Source organism: Chrysemys picta, chromosome 2, assembly GCF_011386835.1.
Source record: "Chrysemys picta bellii isolate R12L10 chromosome 2, ASM1138683v2, whole genome shotgun sequence".
In the NCBI taxonomy this organism is placed as follows: domain Eukaryota; kingdom Metazoa; phylum Chordata; order Testudines; family Emydidae; genus Chrysemys; species Chrysemys picta.
Genome location: NC_088792.1, coordinates 37,526,217 through 37,546,443, shown reverse-complemented (window position 1 = coordinate 37,546,443; position 20,227 = coordinate 37,526,217). Strand labels below are relative to the sequence as shown.

General features: G+C 42.3%; 1 long non-coding RNA gene across 1 annotated transcript; it reads left to right on the top strand.

Annotated features, from left to right (window-relative positions):
* The first annotated feature begins 1,103 nt into the window (after positions 1 to 1,103).
* On the top strand, positions 1,104 to 8,281 carry LOC135981281 (uncharacterized). Its single transcript, XR_010598226.1, has 5 exons — positions 1,104 to 1,140; positions 3,833 to 3,892; positions 4,468 to 5,033; positions 6,742 to 6,839; positions 7,029 to 8,281. It is a non-coding gene; the product is annotated as an uncharacterized LOC135981281 (long non-coding RNA).
* Positions 8,282 to 20,227: the final 11,946 nt, after the last annotated feature.

Below are 20,227 nucleotides of genomic sequence, written 5' to 3'. Positions count from 1 at the left end.
TTCTTGTTCAGCCAATCGCTAAGACAAACACGTTTGTTTACATTTACCGGAGATAATGCTTCACACTTTTTATTTACAATGTGACCTGAAAGTGAGAACAGGCATTTGCATGGCACTTTTGTAGCCAGCGTTATAAGGTATTTATGTGCAAGATATGCTAAACATTCATATGCCCCTTCATGCTTCGGCCACCATTCCAGAGGACATGCTTCCATGCTGATGATGCGCGTTACAAAAAAAATGCATAACTAAATTTGTGGTTGAACTCCTTGGGGGAGAATTGTATGTCTCCTGTTCTGTTTTACCTGCATTCTGCCATATAGTTCATGTTATAGCAGTCTCAGATGATGACCATGCCATGCCAACACCTGTTCTCACTTTCAGGTGATATTGTAAACAAGAAGCAGGCAGCATTATGTCCTGCAAATGTAAACAAACTTGTTTGTCTTAGCAATTGGCTGAACAAGAAGTAGGACTGAGTGGACTTGTAGGCGCTAAAGTTTTACATTGGTTTAGTTTTGAATGAAGTTATTTTTGTACATAATTCTACATTTGTAAGTGCAACTTTCATGATAAAGAGATTGCACTACAGTACTTGTATTAGGTACATTGAAAAATACTTTCTTTTGTTTTTTACAGTGCAAATATTTATAATAAAAAATAAATATAAAGTGAGCACTGTACTCTTTGTATTCTGTGTTGTAATTGAAATCAGTATATTTGAAAATGTAGAAAATATCCCAAACTATTTAAATAAATGGTATTCTATTATTGTTTAATAGTACGATTAACCGTGTGATTAATCATGATTAAATTTTAATCACTTGATAGCCCTAATTTTATCCTGTTATCCAGTTTCAGTTTCTGCCTCTGTACCACTCTCCATGGTATTGTCACTATGATACATCTACATTTCTAAAAGGATTATGTAATGGGGTATATAGACCCCACACTAAACCAGAGCAAGGCACAGAGCGGTACTGGGCCAGGGAGGCCCCACTCCTCAACAGCTGTAGGCCATGCTCCGGATGGGGGGTTTAAAAGGGCACTGGTAGCCCAGTGACATGGGGAAGGAGTTACAAGCTGCACCAGGAAGTGAGGTTACTGCCTGGAGCAGTGGAGGGAGTGACTGCAACCTGGGTAAGGCCACTCTAGGAGCAGTGATCCATACTTCCTTCCTCCTTCCCCCCTGAGAACCTATGAGAGGGTCTGAAGAGTGGGATGTTGTCCCCATTCTGGATTAAGCTGCTACTTCTAAAACTGTGACCATGCCCCAAATGGTCAGGGTTACCATACATCCCATTTTGGCTGGGACAGTCCCTTTTTTAAGCCCTGTCATGGCCGTCCTGATTTTTTTTGGCAAAAGTGGGCATTTGTCTTGTTTGCTGTTGCCAACTTGATCAGTTGTCAAAAAAATAGGGTGCAGAGAAATGTGTGTGGGGGGAGTGGTCATGCCAGCCCTGCGGGCAGAGGGCAGGCAGGGTCTGAGAGAGCAGTGATGCCATCCCCAGCCTTGTGCAGGGGGCAGGCAGGGCTCGGGTGAGCACTGATGCCAGCCCCACCCTGGGAGTGCGGAGCAGGGCTCGCGCTAGCCCCACATGGTGTCCTGTGAGAAATATGGTCTACCTACAAATGGAGGAGCCAAGCCTGGTAGGTATCAACCTTGGGGAAGTATAACTTGAGGTGGACCAATGAGTGATCTGGACACTGCAACACCTATTTAGAGCCCTGGGTCAGGACCTGGTGGTATGGGAGTTCTATGTTCCCCTCCCTGGCCATTGTGACAGAATCCTAAAAGGTAGAAGAGGGGCACACAGGAGAAACTGGGGCCCACCACCTGGCAGGGCACCCTCTAGAACATGCAGACTGAAAAGAGCTGTGTAGCCATTGCTTGATCACTAGGCCAGCAGGCTATTAGATTGACCTACCACAGGTTAATAGTATACGGGGTTCCTCCAATTATTTACCTCTTCATAGGATTTAAATGTGCTTCTTATCTCTCTGATCGAACCTCCGTTTGAACCATTGCCATGTTCTTTGTACTACCTGTCAACTAAGACTGCTTTCTTAGGGTGTCTACATTGCAAAAAAAGTGTTCTTAACGATGGTTAGCTAACTTGGGCTAAAATAGTTAAGAAGACACAGCAACTCTACTTTCAACTAAGATTAGCAGCTCGTGTCCACTACAGGCGCCCCTATGGTATGTCTACAATGTGGCTGGGAGTGTGCATCCCAGCTTGGACAGACAGACCTGTGCTAGCAGGGCTTGAGCTAGTGCACTAAAAATAACAGTGTGGATGTTGCGGTTCCCTCAGAGACTTGGGCTAGACACCTGAGCTCAGACCAGGCTTTGGGTGGGCTTGAGAGCCCGAGATGCTGCCTGAACCGCAATGTCCACACTAAAAGAACAGGAGGACTCTGTACCCCACAAAAGCTTATGCTCAAATAAATTTGTTAGTCTCTAAGGTGCCACAAGTACTCCTGTTCTTTTTGCAGATACAGACTAACACGGCTGCTACTCTGAAAAATGTCCACACTGCTATTTTTAGCAAGCTACTGTGAGTCTGTCTATCCAGTCTGGGAGACATGCTCCCAGCTTTGGTTCAGACATACTATAGATTTTAACCCATGCTGCTAACTTGAGTTAAAAGCAGAGCTCCTGTGTCTTACCTGCTATTCTAACCCGAGTTAGCTCACATGGGTTAGCTCACCTGAGTTAAGAACACACCTGTTTTTTGCAGTATAGACATACCCTTAGTGGCAATTACTTTAGCATGGAGTGTGAGCGAGATTCAGGGTTTAATGGCTGGCCCTCCATATACTAATTCTTATCAGGACAGAGTAACTCTCTAAGACCTCACGCAAAATTTATACCAAAAGTAATTTCAGACTTTCACCTGAATCCATATATACATTTACCAGTGGTTTTTTTACCCCAAGCCTCATTCATTTCCTGTGGAAGCTAAGCGCCAGGCCCTAGTTCTGAGAGCACTATCTTCTTGCCTTTGTAGAATGAAACCATTTCATAAATCACCCAGCCTACTTGTAGCTTTTGGAGATAAGTCCAGAAGGCTTTCAAAATGGATCTCTGATTGTATTGGGGTCTTATGGATTAAATGAAGTGGCTCCCCTTTCTCTGATTAAATCTCATTCTACTAGAGCTCAACCAAGTTCCAGAGCATCCATCAATAGGGTTCCTGTAGATGAAATTTGTAGGACAGTTATTTGGAGCTCAACTCATACTTGTACTAATCAATAGTCTCTAGTGTCAGCCTCTACATCTGATGCCATTTTGACTGAACTGTCCTATGCTTATTTGGGTTAGATTCCTAGCTCCCAACTTCTTTAGAAGGTTAACTTCTAGCCAATCACCAAGAATGGGATCCACATGGACAGACACCCAAAGAAAGAATAGTTACAGTAATTAGTTCTTTGAGATATTCTGTCCACATGAATCCCACGTCCTGCCCTCCTTCTCTGCTGCTACAGAGTAAGTTTATTCTGGATTCTGTACATCAGTGGTACTGAATGGCAGTTGCAGTTGCGCTGCCCTTTATGCCCTGGGTGGGGAAAACAGAGGGACATGCAGGGTGTATATTGCCCCAACAGACACTAGTGGTTAAAACATTCAGATCTCGCATGCATGGGGCACATGGGATCTACCTAGACAGATCCATGTGGACAGAACGTGTCAAAGAACCCCAGTTATTGTAAAATAAGCAACCTCTCTTTCCTGTCACTAAACTCACTCCTTGTCATAGATTAGACTCTCGTTTTCCCTCCTTCACTTCCCCCACCTCCAAGTCTTAAGGATATTTTCCTTCCTTCTCAGTAGTCAGGAAAAGCTGAAGGACGGGGCCTGGACAGAAACCCTTTGTGGACTGAAGTGAAGGTAATATATTTTCACATGCCAGGCAGGAAGATGTTTTGTTGCCCGTTCTACAGCCATTTTGTTTGCTCCAGGGACACTTCAATTGACTATACCAGTACATTATTATTTCAAAATCAGAAAGGTGTACTATTAATCTGTCAAAGTTGCAGCCAAACTAACTGACAGGAGGGGGGGAAAATCCCTATTCAATCTTGTAATCACCCACCTGTGGTGACTAGAATGAAGTAAATTAAGGGATCTTTTGTGTGTATAAAAAGCGGACTGTGAGCTAGTTATCAGAATTCATAGCAACGTATGCAAAATCTTCTTTGTGAGGACATTTGAGGATAAACTTTGTGGATTGCTTTGCACCTTTCATTTGTTGTGGGAGGCGAAGAGGGAGGGAGAATCTGAAATGTTACACAAGCATCCTAAACTCAAAAGGATAAATTCACTACATTCTACTTAGCAATATTTTGGGGGAAGAACAGACTTCCTTGTTCTCCAGAACTGCTACACAATATTCCAGAAGAGCTGCAATATTTCTGGCCAAAGAAAATAAATACCAAACATCTTTATCTATTGTTTTGTTCTAGCTACATACAACACAGGGAAGGAAAATACTAAGCAAGTAAAGTGTATGAAGACTGCTTTTGCTAATTTATTCCCTTGACTTCCTAACATGGATGGTGAAAAAGTATGTTGTGTCTAAATTAACATTTGTCAATCTTTTTTTCTGCTGATTTTTGATATTTGGGTCCTAATTTTTCCTTTCACTCATAATGCTAATTGAATTCACTGGAGCTTTGGGTATTTTTTTTAAACACAATGTGAGGGGGCAGCTCCGCCCCGCACTAGCCCCGGAAGTGACAGACAGGTAGCTCTGTCAGCGGAAGTCCTGCCTCGCCCGTACTGGGCATGCTCCAAATGCTCCGTGAGTATAAAAGGAGGGAACTCAGCTCAGTCTGGGCTGGCAGCCGAGGGAGAAGGACCTAATCGGGCAGCTCCTGCAGAGGACCAGCCGACGATCTCAGAGCCGCTCGGAGTGGAGGCTTCTTCCGACCGGCACGAACCCCTACTGGGGGAGGAACCAGAGGAGGCAATGGCCCCGGAGACCCACGGAGGACCTTGGGATTTGTGGGTGACCCCGACTCCCAAACCGGTAGGAACCGACCCGGGGTGGGTGATAGACTAGTACCTTGCCCCCGGTAAGCCTCAGCGTGTTTTGGTAGGACCACCCCCGCTGAGCCAGCAGTAAAGTCCTGCTGCCCTGTAACAAAGGGCTTGTTCTATGGACTTTGGCCTGTACTCTGGCCATTAGGCCGTGCTGCCCTGTGACGAGGGGCGTATACTGTCACAGGCTCATTTTATGGACTCTGGCCACTAGGAAGTGTTGCCCTGTAGCCAAGGGCTAATTCCCTAGACTCTGGCCGCTAGGCCGTGCTGCCCTGCAACCAGGGATGTAAACCCTCACACACAATGTGGCTCAATTTCTAAACAAAGGACTAAGTTTGTTTTTTCATTTTAAATTTTTACTTGTCACAATATGCATATGAATTTTGAGAACTGAGGAATTTTTTTCTTTGAATCTTGGAATTCTGTAAATTGCCTAATACTAAGAGTTAATGCTTACAGATCCATGTACCTATTGGCTGTAGCACAACTTATTCTGTCTTTGAAATGTGAGCACTGACACAGGCAGTGTGGTGTTTTATCAGTCAAAGATTTGAAGTTTGGAAACACCTTAATCTTGAGGCCACCTGTCAGTTTGACTCAGCCTGACATTGGCAATTGACTTGAGAGTTAAAGTATGTTTGGAGAGCTCTGACTAAGCCTGTGCCAGCAGAAGGAAGACATCTTGGTGGAGAAAGCTGAGTGTACCCAGGTACCCAGAACACTTTTGTGGTTAGCATGTAAAAAGATCATATGGACATGAGTCCAAATAGCATTTCTGTCTATGCTCCTTTACCGCTACTTGGCCCGATGTCTGATGCAGTATTGAGCCATTAGCTCTCTCTCTTTTTTTTTTTTTTTTTTTATTTTATTTTAAAAACCTCCCAGATTATACCTTGTTAGCTGCACATTAGAGTTTATGCCTCTGCACCAAATGTGGGGTGGTACTTTTTTTCTCCCTATTATCCCCTTCTCAAAAAAAAAAAAATCTTTTTAGTACCACTCCAGGGACTGTGTAGTTAAGGCTGAGATAGCACTTCTGTCATAAAACTCTATTTTCCCAAGTATTTACAACTTCAAAACAAAACTCCCACCACATTGAGTATGAAATTACTTATGCTTATCAGCTCAGAGATGAATTTTTTTAATTAGAGAATTCTACTTGCAAAAGACCCAAGTGTGGAGTAGGAAGTTGGGAGGGCAATTTTTTTTTTTTTTTAATTTAAATGTAAGACCCTTTTCCAATGTTGCCTTTGCACTTGGATAACTGAAATGTCGTCTTTTTAAAACTTCTGGCTTAGTTATGGACTTAGTACTCATTGAGGACTAGTGCCACTGCTTGTTTGGAGGAAGCTTGCTTTAAAATAGTGATAGGCCCAATCTTACGGGGGGAGGTGGAGTTTGAGGGCACCTGCATATAACATAAAAGAGTGGTGTGGGGCAAAACCCAGGTGTTTTTTCCCTTTTGCATTGGAGTAAACCTTTAACCGTTCTCTTCTTAAAACCCTTACATATGCTAGCCCTATTGATTTCAACGAGATTATTCATCCAAGGGAGGACTACTTGCTTGCGTATATGTCTGCAGGATCAGGCTCCAATTGAGAATGGCATCTTAAATCAATGTTACTTTCTTTTGTTCTCTTTTAAAAATACCTGAAGTGGATTTGTATGGCTGACTAAGATTCTGATCTTCCAAGCTTTCAGCATAGGTCTGATCACATGGAAATCATTGGCACTCCAGGATTGGGACCCCAATTCCAAATTGTTGCTATTCAACCACATGGGTCATGTAGAGGTAATGAATGTTTGATTTAATCCTTAAAATCCTTTTTGTGCTAGAGCTTTCTGATGCAATCTTATACTTCTTTTGATTGTGGATGGTAGGGTGCAGGGAGATAGGGAGGACAAAATCAGCCTTCTATGGTATACTTTTCTCTTCCCTTGTCCGTGTTGAAATTCTGTGTTATTTGACTTCTGTCAACAGGTGAGCTGGGCAACTCGATCATAGTCAGCAGCAACATGAAGTGCATCCAAGCCTCTTTTCTCTGACTTTCTGCAGCAAATTTCCTTGTTCATTTTATCTTATTACTGCTGTTTACACTTCAGACCATTTTCAACATTATGTATATAATGATCTTTGTTGTTCAGTGAGCGTTCTGTGATTAATATCACACAGAATACAGACTATTTATCTTAAGTATTGATGTTATTTTAATCTATGATGTATGCTTGTAGTGGGGCAGTTGCCCCACACCAGGAAGAGGAAGGGTTAAAGCAGGCCAGAGGGGGGCCTATGCAGAACCCTCCAATTAGAGAAGGGCTCACTAAGCGAGCCAATTGGGGGGAGGGGGGGTGTTGCAGCAGCCAATCAGGGCCAGCAGGAGCCATATATAAAGGGCTGCTCAACAGAGCAGAGGACACTCCCTCTCTGGCCTGCTAGGGAGAAGGATTGGCTGCCTAAGAGCACCATGGCTAGAGCAGTGCTGGGCAGGGTAGCAGAGCAGAAGGAGTTTCTGGCTGATCGCTGCCAGACTGAGGCCCTGGAGGAAGGGCAGATAAGATGCTAGGGCTGACTCCACTTGCCCTGAGGGAAGTGGCCAACACAGACTGCAGTTTGCCCCTTAGAGCAACGGACTAGACTGTAGCAAGGTGACTGTAGCAGGCCACTGAAGCAAGTGGCTGGACTGCCAGTTCCCTCAAAAGGGGGAAGACAGCGGGGCACAGCCAGAGGACTGTGCCCAGAAGAGGACACTGCAGCCTGGGGAGCAACACAGTTCAGAGTGGTGGAGACAGCAAAGCGGGAGTAGCTGCGAAGGAGACACCACCGGAGGAGGGTGCCCTGCAGAAGGACATGAGCAATTCCAGAATGGCCAGCAGGAGGTGCCACGGTTATGAGTTTCGCACCACTACAATGCTCAATGTGATTCCAGTGGTTTTTTTGCCTCTGGTAAAGGATGGAATGGTTATATTTCATTTTTGTATTCATGCCAGCTGATATCTTGTTGCAAATGATGACATAGTCAAGCATGAGGCTCCTAATAAGTCAACTCTATTATTTAAGGTGGATGTTTATATAAACACAAACTAAGTCAGACCACTGTGGTAATTTAGACTATGCAGCTTTACCATTACTGGTCAATACTCTGATCCTCTAACTTTATGTAAAAATATTATGCTTATTTAAGTTCTATTGTATATGGCAAGGCATTCAAAATTAAACAAAAATAATGCTGTAAATAGAGATGCATCCTGGATTTTGTATCTTGTATGAATTCCACATTCATTATTTATATTAAAATTGAAACAGACACTTTTATAAGTTTGCCCTTGGCCAGCACTGAAGAATGCTGTTCATATTATATTGCAGTGGGTTCAGATTTTGCAAAACAATGACTTTTGCCAAGTTCTTAAACTTGTAGATGTGTCCTTGAGCTGAGGTTATGTTTGATCTCAGTAGAGGCCAAGGATCAGTTACTTTTTTGTAAGATCAGGGAGAGTCTGTGATGTCCTTGACCCGTATTGAACATCAAGCTCCCAGTGTGACACTGTGGCAAAAGGGCTTATGAGTTCTTTGGATGCATAAACAGGGGAATTTCGAGTAGTCGTAGAGAAGTTATTTCACCTCTGTATTTGGCACTGGTGTGACTGCTGCTGGAATAGTGTGTTCAGTTCTGGTGTCCACAATTCAAGAAGGAAGTTGATAAATTGGAGAGGGTTCAGAGAAGAGACACGAGAATTATAAAAGGGTTAGAAAACATGCTTTATAATGATAGACTGAAGGGGTTCAATCTATTTAGCTCAACAAAGAGAAGCTGGGGACTTGACTAAAGTCTACATGGGGAACAAATATGTAATAATGGGCTCTTCAGTCTAGCAGAGAATGAATGGTATAGCACAATCCAGTGGCTGGAAATTGAAGCTAGACAAATTCAAACTGGAAATAAGGTGTATATTTTTTACAGTGAGTAATTAACCATTGGAACAATTTACCAAAGATTGTGATGGATTTCCTGTCACTCTTAACTTTTTAAATTAAGATGATGGGGAATCTCTGACTGTGTTACAGACTAGATGTCACAATGGTCCTTTCTGCCCTTGTAATGAGTATGAATCTGTGAACAATGGTGCTAGCAGAGGAATTGGCTGCATTTCATTATGGCTGTATTTATAAAGCCCTGCAATCTACTCTTGCAAATAGTCCCACTGAAATTAGTGAAATTTCCCCCGTGTGTGATGGTTGGAGGATCAGGCATGTCACTTAATGCCCTTCTGGAAGAGGCTCAGACACTATACTGGTTTATATAAGAACCTGACTAGAAGGACTCCCACATGGATTAATATACATGTACAGCTAAGTTATATGCAAGAATATATTCCTCTTCCATAATAATTCCAGTAAATACCACTCACCATGACACTTAAAGGCCAGAGAGAATCTTGAATTCCATGACAAAGCTTAATATTTGGGGGTAGTATACATTCTATAGGTTATTTTAATTTGACATGTACAATTATATATTGTATGGAAGCACTCTTATCAAAAACCTGTCACTTGCTTTGAAGACCATTTTAACCATTCTGAATGCAAGGAATGTCAATGAGAGGCAGAGACATGTTTGGGGCCTTTTTTATTGTTTAAACAAAAGTTTACTTAGATAGGAAAGCTTAATATCTTTGTAACACTAAAAGTGATGGTATCTGCTTGTTCTAGCCCTTTGCCTTAAAGCTTTGGCCTTTATACCTTATTTACAGATCTCAACAGGCTTTGTCTTGCCAAATATTTTAAAATCTCTAACTAGCTGAGCAATATCTCTTACATAATCACTGGTTCTCATTGTCTACTAGGATGCATTGCTGTTTTGTGCTTTAGTGTGTGTAATATGCTCACCTCACTCATTTTCACTGAGGATCTAGCAAAATAAAATATTTAAATAGTTTTTTGGTATTGTTTGAAAACTGCCAACAAGGGTTCTGTCTGTGCTAGTGGATTTTGTGATGGGGAGAAGTGTCCTTTAGAAATGGAACTGTGACCAACTCATTTCACATAAATCACCAAGCAGCCATTAGCTGGTGATAACTTTTTAGATTGTAAGGCCAGAAGGGACCATTATGATTTTGTCTGACCTCCTGCAAAACCCAGGCCATAGATTTCTCTCCTCTGCCCCACCCCCCGTAATAACTGCAACAAGCCCATAACATCTTGTTGAGCTAGAGCAGTGGTTCCCAAACTTTAACAATCTGTGAACCCCTTTTGCTAAAATGTTGTGTCTCACAAACCCCCTCTTAAAAATGAATATTTCCAGGAATTTTCTCCTTTACCTGAGTTTAAATTATAAAAGCAGTGATCTTGGAAATATAATTTGTTCTTATGACATGCTTATTACACACTATTTATTATTAATTATTATTTATCATTATAGTATTTTTACTACATTATGAAAACGGCAACACTCTTCCAAGATCTCACTTTCGTAGCTTGTATCACTTTGAATAAGCCTGTTATAAGACCAGGCTCCTATGTTTCATCAAGGAGTATCAGATGTGAAACAGCGTGAAGGTATTTAAGAAGCCAACTCAGAGTTCCTCCTACACAAGCATTCAGGTCTTGAGCAGTCCAGGCAAACAACGCACGTTACAACAAAGCTTAAACTTGTTCTTCATAATCATTTTAAAAACAATACTAGCTGCCTATTTAATTTTAAAAACAGCAAAAAATATCACCTCCCTTTCCATTTCTTATAAGGAGTCTTGAAGTTTAAATCTCCTCAGTGTGATAGATATGCTTGCTTTGATCTGCTTAGCTCTTGGAAGTCCAGCGGCTCCAGGCTACTGGCCCCATGCTGCCCTGGGTTTCTAGGGACAGCTCTGTCCACCATTAGGGAATTTTTTCCCGAGAACCCCCTGTAACATTTTACGAACCCCCAGGGGTTCCCGAACCCCAGTTTGGGAACCACTGATCTAGAGCATACATTTTTAGAAAGACTTCCAATCTTGATGTAATGACCTGGAGTGATGGAGAATTCACCACTTGATCACCGGTGAACTAGCCTACATTCAAACTGGAAGTGAAGTAATCGGGCCCTATTTTGAAAATAAATATATTGATTGTAAAGATGTGCAAAATGCTTCATCAAATGACAAATCTACTCATGGGAGGGAGGCTGAATATGTCAGTAATAACTGAAACACAAACCCCATTTAAAAAAAAAAGAAACCTCACACTTTGTTAATTGTTTGCTCTAAAATAGCCCTTTCATCCCTGGGTAATGAACCAAGTTCTGACCAAAATGGACCTATTCCAAGTAAACTTCTGGGTTTTGAAGCTAGCTTTTGAAATTGTACCTCTTTTGGAGGTGTGTGTTGTGGAAATAGTAATTATGCTGAATTTCATAGAGAAGTGAAACTTGATGAGCATAAAATTGTTTGCAAACAGTGGGAGAATTTGCATGTAATTTTTTTCCAAAGTATTTTAACCATATTCTCAACTATAGTTATTAGCCCCCTGTACTTCTGGCTGCTCTGCTAAAAGGTATTGGAAAATGCCTAGTTACAGGTGTTCATGGGTCTCTGAGATGTCATTAGGGGACAGAATCACATCCAGTAGCCAAGTCTGATGAGTTTAAGGTGGGTTAATGTTCTGAATGACTCTTCCATTGATACACCAATTTGATTAAATGGCGTATCCAAGCCATTCCTATTTATGGACAGGCATTCCAGTCCAACTTTGATGGTTTTCCACCCAGGCATCTGATGGTTTGCTTCAGTTGGTTCATTGGTATGTTGGTCAGAAAACCAGCTGGGAGGAAAAGAATGTGAAACCTACATACTGTGATTATGATGTTGTGTTTTTGTACTGGATAGTTAAGAAAGTCCCTGGTAGAGTGAAACTCAAAGTATTCTATTAAGAAGAAAATGCTAAAATTGCCACTATGGACACTTCAACACTTGCTTTAAATATCTATTTATTTTTTACATTAGAAATTGCTAATTGTAACAGCGTTGGCACCTGCCTCTTGTGAGCACTCCCTTTCTGGTTGGGTGTGAGCTTGCTTTTCTTTCAGTTCCTACAATGGGGTGGCACTCACCTCTCACAAGCACTACCACCCCCCAGCCCAATGGTTGTTCAGCAGGTCTTCAGTGACCCAGGCCTCTGGCTGAGTCTCTCACATGGTCCCCTCTTCCGGGGTATACAGTCTCTAGTTCTTTCTCACTGCCCTCATAGGAGGCCATACCACCAAGACTTCCTTCCTGGAGGCACTGCCTTCTTTAACAGCCCAATAGGGGCCCTTCTCGGTACCCTCAGTTGGTATGGCCTTTTTGGCAGCCCACCCTGGGCTCAGTCTTCAACCAGACCAGTAGCTTCACGGTACCCTTGCCCAGTCTGGCTAGGTTCTGGGCTCAGTCCCTTGAGCTCAGCCTGCCTGCAGTCCTGCTGCTCTTCCAGTCAGCCAGGAACCCAGTGCTCCCTCTTCAAGCTCCAGGCAGCAACTGGCTGCTCTGCTTCTGTTGCTTCCTTTTATATTGCCCTTCTGTCCCCTGATTGGTTGCTGCAGTAGCCCCTCTGATTGGTTGCTTCTCTGTAGCCATCCTAGGCTTCCTGGAAGACTTCTCTGCTCTTTCCTGGGGCAGGGTGAGTCTGGGCCTCCAAACCTAATCCACCCTATCACTCCAATGAATCGATGTTTTGTTATCTTCATCTTCTTGATGATTAACTGTAAAATAAACCTTAGTTTTCATTTCAAACACATGCAGATTTTTAAATGTAAGTTAGAAAGAACAAACAAAAAATCCATTCTACCTTTTGCCATGGAGAGCCTGATGAAGAGAGATGTCACTTCCATTTAAGTTAATGAGAGTTATACACATGGAACATAGTTTAGAAGCTAGGCCCTAAATGTAGAACAAATAGTGTAGTAACACTGGCAACCATATACTGTATTTACTGTAATCTATTTTCATGCTGCTATTGGCGAAGAGTTTTGTATATATTGGCATGTGCCCCCCAAAAAAAAAAAATCTGAATGTGATCAGCAATGGAATCTCTGTGAAGTCACTTTCTTCCAGCTCAGTAGGATAAAACTTTGCAGACAGGAAACTGTAGCAGGGATTTTAAATCCTGGGATTAGGGAAGTATATGACAGCATGTTCACAATTCTGCAAACACTTACTATTAGATATAGTACTTATTGCTGTGAGTAGCACCCCTGCGTTCCTGGGACTATTCCTGATAATCAGTGAATGTGGTAGTGCTGTTTTGCAGGATTAATCCCTAAAAATGTTCTGAAGGTAAAATAGTTCCCTTTAGTTCCCATGAACAACAATTAAATTTAGATACAGTTGATTATACAATAATTCCTTCCTGCCTGAATCTCCACCGATATACACCTTGGTTAGCCACTTATGCCTGTGTAAGGTGCATGTAAAATGCTACCAATGAAAATAGTGTTTTACACTCACTCTGCAGATGTAAATTACTACACTAACTGCAAGGCAGCAGAGAATCAGACCTTTAGTTCTTAGTACTTGGATTTTTTTTTAAACTCGGTGGGTAAAATCATGGCCCCATTGAAGTCAGTTGGGAAAACTCCTACTGACTGCAGCGGGAGCAGGATTTCACCAGTGATTTACCAGCAAACTGTTTTGCTATATGGCTTGTAAGGGCCTGATCCAGCTCTCAGTGACATTATTTCTATTGATTTCAATCATGTAGGAATAAAACCATATGCGAACAATGTATTTATGTAGAGAATGTAAACAAGTCTAAGGTAGTTAATATCCTTTTATTAAAATTCTGTCTTCTGGAAAGTAACTGCCAGTATTCCTGGCTGCATGTGGTGTTGAGGGAGAGAGAAGAAAAGTAGTGTTGCTTGCTCAAACATTTAACATTTCCAGGATGTGTTTAATATGTAAAGTGGAACTTTGTTTGGCTTAGAAAATATCAGTTGCCTTGTAAATAGTCTCATGAAAAAGTGTCCCTTTAAAGAAATGGATTAGAATGGAGAAATGTATTTCAGATTCTTTTTGTAGATAACTTGCCACAACTTGTTACCTATCAAAACAACTAGTATTATTATACTCAAACTGGTCATAAAACTTACTGGTACAGAGCATAAATACATTACATGAACCATCTTGTTACATATATTGTTCTTTATACTAGTTCATTACAATTATAACAATATAATTACTTGTTTCAGTCACAATTGTTTAACATATCAATTTCTTTAACACAGGCTACACTGTTTCTCTAAAGGTATCTTTATTGTCTAATTCTTTTGACATAAGGACCTCTTCAGTAATGACTGTGTACGTCGGCATCTGGGTGTATTTCAACATCCTTTCAAATCCATGGCTGCCGCTCAGTACGTTGGCTGCCCTGAATCACACTTCCTGAGATTTCTCTAGGTTTTTTTGCGGGGGAAAGTGCTTCTTCCTTGCAGAAATGTACCATTTCAAATCCTCTACCCAAGCTTTCAAAACAAACAATAACATCCAAAAAACTACTCCTTGTGAGTCAGGGATGTGGTAATTGACATAGCAACATATGTAGAATTTACAAGACTTAAAAATAAATACACACGTCAGAGCTGAACAGCTTAAAGTCATAAATGAAGAGAAATTTAGCAAATAAACATATAACTTTTGTTTGGTCACTTACTGGCAAAGACCATGTCAGCCTTTCAGAAAATAAAAACAAATGCGGATGAAATAGGACAGTAGGCAAGAACTGAAGGTAGCACTAGCTGCTACTATGGTGATGAGTATCAGAGCACCTCTCACAAGTAAGAACTACAGCAAAGATCTTCCTCCCTCTCCCTTCCTAGACAGCAAGCTATACAATTTCTTATAACTAAATACAGGAGTGTGAATGTTGGTGTGAATGGGGTACTAATGCAGGAAGTTGGGGTGAAAAGGTGGATTTTGCATTTGGTTCTGAATGCAGTGTGGTTTGTGGACATTCTTATTTCCTCTGGCAGCTAGTTTCCATAGTTTTGGTCTGGCTCCTGTGACAGTTCTGTCTCCTGTGGTCACAAGCCTCCCACTATTGGTCAATAGTTTAATTTTTCCAGTGTAATGTTGCTATCTTGGGAAGCCAGTCTCAGAGGGAGTTTGTCATGTAGACAGGATCATACTTCTGGTTTTAAATATAGGAAGAAAGACTTTGAACCAGACTCTCTTCAATGGGGAGCTAGTGAAGAGGGCAGGGTGAGCCTGGTGACCTGTCTTGTGGGCAGGTGGATTCCTGTATTTTGTGCTCGGTGGAGCGCTTCAGAGCCTGAAGCTTCATTCCTAGATATAGAGAACTGCATTACTGCTGGAAGTGAATTTTGTGTCACCATGGCTATTTGGGTGGCTGTAGCAAAGAGGTGTGGCCACCCTCGGAGATTGACCGTGAGGGATGGCCAGATGCTCCCTAGCGGTCAGAACCAGGAAGGCCATGCTCACCACACCAGAAGCAGGGGGGCAAGACAGGAACAGGAAGTATAAAAGGTGGGCCCTGTAGCTCAGTTGGGCAGCAGCTGCCAAAGGAGATGGACTTGTTCTCCCCACTGCTGATGCAGGAGCCTGAAGAAGACTTCAGTTACCCTGAGGACTTGCCCAAGCTAGTCGAGAGGTGCTAGACCTAACCAACACTGAGGAGCTGCTGGGGTTGCCACTGGCAATGTACCCTGAGGACACACCAGGCACTCACTGCACTGAGATACCAAACCTGGGGAGAGTAGGAAGTAGCCCAGGGAAACTAGACCACCATCTGGTAGAGTGCTAGTCTGATACAAGGTCATTGTGCTGTGGGCCAATCCCTGCTGACTCAGTGGCAGACCACTCCACCATTATTAGGGCCCTGAGTTGGGATGTGGTGGAGTTGGGGGGCTGGTGTCCCCCTACCCTCTGCCACCCCACCCCTGGGATGGCAGCCTCCCCACCATAGGCCAGGAGGCCTGTGTCAGTCTAGTGCCAGACCCCTAGACTGTGTTTGGTGCTCATCCCTGCCTGAGCCTAGACTCTTACCTGCTTTACCCTGCTTGGGGGCTGGAGCTCTAGAGTGCTTGGTGCCCTGCCCTGCCTAAGGGCCTGGGCCCCTGAACTGCTCGCTGCTCTACCCTGCTTCTGGGTTTGAGCCCTAGAGACAGCTAATCTCCCCTTTGTACAGACTGCTGTTTCAGGTGTGTGACAGCAAAGAGGTGTGACTGCCCTCAGAGACTGACAGTGAGGGATGGCCATGCATGCCTACAGTGTCCAACAGCAGTGCAGAACCTAGGAGGATTTCAAGACGATGCACTGATGATGGATGGGACTCCTATGGAGGAAGAGAGTTCTTGAAAGGGATTCCGTCTGCTTGCCTGCATCACTTCTGCAGGTCTATTTGCATGGGAAGGGAAGGCAGGGGTCTTCCTGCCCCTGTACACAAGAAACAAAGAGATTTATCCTTCCATAGCTACTGATCTTCTGAGATCATATAGTTCTGGGGGGCTCCTTCTGGAAGTCAAAGCATCCATATGGAGGCCCTGGAGCCCCCTTAGTTCCCTCATATCTCCTTGACAGCATGGCTCCCCACTTCTGAAAGTGGCTGCAGAATGTGAAGGGGGCTACAGATAAATAATGCAACCTCATGCTGCATTTAAACCAGTGGTTCTCAAACTTTTGTACTAGTGGCCCCTTTCACATAGGAAGCCTCTGAGTGCGACCCCCCCCCCAATACATTAAAAACACTTTTTAAATATATTTAACACCATTATAAATGCTGGCGGCAGAGCAAGGTTTGGGACGGAGGCTGACAGCTCGCGACCTCCCCCCATGTAATAACCTTGCGACCCCCTGAGGGGTCCCAACCCCCAGTTTGAGAACCCCTGATTTAAGCTTTCTGTGGATTCTCTGTGGGGCTGGCAGAGAGAATGTGCATACATGTACACACGACCTCCTAACACATATCCTCACCTCTGACATGTGTCCATGTGGTACAGAGACAGCACTGAGGGGAATACACTGAAGGTGGCAGATATCCCCTTCGTGTGGAAATGGGGAGAACTGCACAGAGGGCATGATTGGTGCAAAATATAAATCCTTTCCTGACTTCTTTCACTTCTTGCCTCTCACCACCCAAATCCCATTGACATCACTAGGAATTCCACATGGATCAATGGTAGGATATAGCTTGACTAAGTCAACAAATAACAAACCCACCTTTTCTTAAAGTTATAAAAGAAAATGTCCCTTCTATTTATTTTATTTGACCAGGAAAGAGCAAAGCCAACTGGTTTGACTGATTGCAGACATAGGCTAGCCTCTGGGGACAGAAGTATCTATAAGGTACTTCAAGTAAAGATGGTTTTGCTTTGCAAGATCTGTCCCCCATCTAAAGCACTGTGTAATGGAAAGTTAATAGCTTATGGCTTGAAATCTAAGTCATAAATAAATGTAACTACTGGGAAATAAAATAGGTTAGTTATATAAATGATTTGCTAAAGGAAACTAAAATATAATGCAGTACTAAGACTGCTGTTCAAACATCCTGTTTGTTAGGTAGTGACTTCAAATGGATAGCAATTGATTTTGTATGACATTCATTTATGTCTAACCGTCTGCCCCATACACTTCTTTGAGATAGACTGTGCTTGTGTAAGATTGTTTGACAGCTCTGCCCTCTCACAAGAGATTATAGTTGTTAATAGTAAATACAAAGATTTACAAGGAATAGAAATATGAGAAGTAGTATCAATCTTTAAACTGTTTATTTTGATCAGATATTGAGAAATAATGTATTTCAGCTGTTTGATTTTGAGCCACCTAGTGGTAATAGATATGAAATATTATTTCTTAAACTCAGGAGTAGTTGAACATTTCTCAAAAACTATGTACAGTTTAATGGGACTAAGCTCAATAAATTGAATCAAAATTGGTGTATGTTGCAAGGTTCCCATTCTAATATTGAACTCTTTGTTATGAGAACTGGGGTGTTATACATAGAACTATATATTTCAACTCTTCATTTTTTCCCTCAAAGACAGCTTTGTCAGAAACATAGTAAAGCTTTCATGCTACTTAACAATGAGGCAGAATGGTTACCTCAGATCAGTTCATGTAAAGGATCCTCCAGGATTGAGATCCCTGGCCTGCACTGAAAGGTCATTAGCCATCTCTATGGTACTCTACTCCCTATTTGTGAACCTTTGAAGGGAGGGAGGGGGATGCAAGAGGGATGCAAATAAATCTGTTTCTGTATCCAGCCCTAAAAAGAAAACCCTACAGTGAATACAGGCAAAGTAATACAGCCCCATGCTTATACTTTTTGTGCAGAGCTCCTTCCTTAAGGGGTAGGAGTCTGAGAAGTAGCCACTCATGAGATTCCTTTGTAGCTCACCTACACTAGAGCTATGCTGCCTGGAGCTGGAATGGCTGAAGGCCCTGACATTGTGGCACAGGGCTTTGTCACAAACAACACCAGAGCTCAGTGGTGTGTTTTCTCCCCCAAAAGCATTTTGATACACTGTAAATGTGGATAAGCTCCTAACACAAGTATCTTTAAAAAGGAGTATTTTGCAAAGTGTGAATATGACTGAGCTAGAAATAGCAGCAAACATTATATATCCAGGACAGCACTGCATTTTTCCAATCCTGTTGTCTAGATGATAATCAATCACATGTCCTTGTGCACTCAAAACAGCAAAGTTAATTACAGACCTGCTCAGTGGTGTATGAGATACATTCAGTACCAAAAATATACTGTAGCTAATTTTAGATTTCTTTAAATGGGAACCATAGATCAAAGTATCCTCCATTGTGTCCATGTTACCAGATAATATTCTCTAGAGCAGCCAGATCACTAAATCCTTGTTGCTAATCTTGCACATTAGAAGCCACAGTCACCTTCATACTCTGTGCTAACTTCTTACACTCTCTCTTTTTGGTCATTAGCCATTCTCCGGCTGCCAATTTACACGAATCTCCTTCTTGTTACAAATTCCACTTAGCTCCCTGAACAAGCACGTTCAAGTGTTAGTCCTACCTAGTTTTCTTTTTTCAAGAATATGAAATGTTTACTCAGTTCTCTGTTTTGTCAAAAACACACACCAAAAAGACAACTTTCAGAAGAATCTTAAATTCTCATATTAATTTTGCATCACAAGTGCTTACTATTTTTATGGAAGAACACAAAATGAAAGTCCTCCACTCCCAGTTCATTGTGTGTATGGGGGGTGTATATTGTTCATTAATTCAAGAGGTTGTCTTTACAACCAAAAAGAAGTTTTAATTTGGAATGTCATTTCTTCTCTAGTGATTACTAAAGGTTAAATTAGGTCAAAATAGCACTGGAGGAGTTAGCAAAGAAACTCTTCTGTTTAATTAAAGATTTCCTCTACTTCCTTAGCCATTTTAGTTGTTACATGATTTCTCAAACTTCTGACATGGCCAGCTTCTGTTTCAATTCTCCTCTCCCTCCGGCCTTCTGAATACAATACTGTCTACATAGTATTAAGTAGAAAGGTAACTACTGCCAAGTCATAATGGCAGGTGTATCAAGTTCATTACAACCAAGCTAACAGAGAGGTGCATATTCTGCTCAGAGTAGGTAGAAGCACCATCTGCTTATGCATAGTCTTAATAGTTGGAAAGTCTGTGTAGAAGCTGCAGGCCTAGGTATGCCAACACAAGCCAGCATTCTGGTAGAGGCACTGCAGCAAATAGAGGTCTACCTGAGGTTAAGCCACCAGAGAGAGCGTCATGAGCAGAGTTTCACCCTAGAGCTGAGGGACAGTCAGTGGAACAGAAGAGGAAACATCAGAGTAAAATGTAGGGAACTGGAAACTGCAAACAAGGAACCAAAAAGTACAAATATATTCAAACAGACTACAGGGCAGCTACCAGGTCTTCTGACTCATTCACCATACAATGAAAAGAAGCACATATAAGAATTCTGTCCCTTCGTTGACTCTGGCTTTGCGGAAATGCTAGAAAGGGTGATAGCATCTGGCCTAGTGAACTTGGAGTGCAGAAGTTTAAACATTTAATGCAGGAGAGCTTAGTCAGAACTGAGCTATTTCAGGCAGCAGAACCCATTCAGATCACCTGTGTTCAGGATGATTCCTGGACAGATACCTCTTCTGTAATTCCCTAGAAGTAAGGGATCAGATATGCTGACACCCGATGAGAGTGTGACCACTCATAACCCTGGCAGGTCAATCT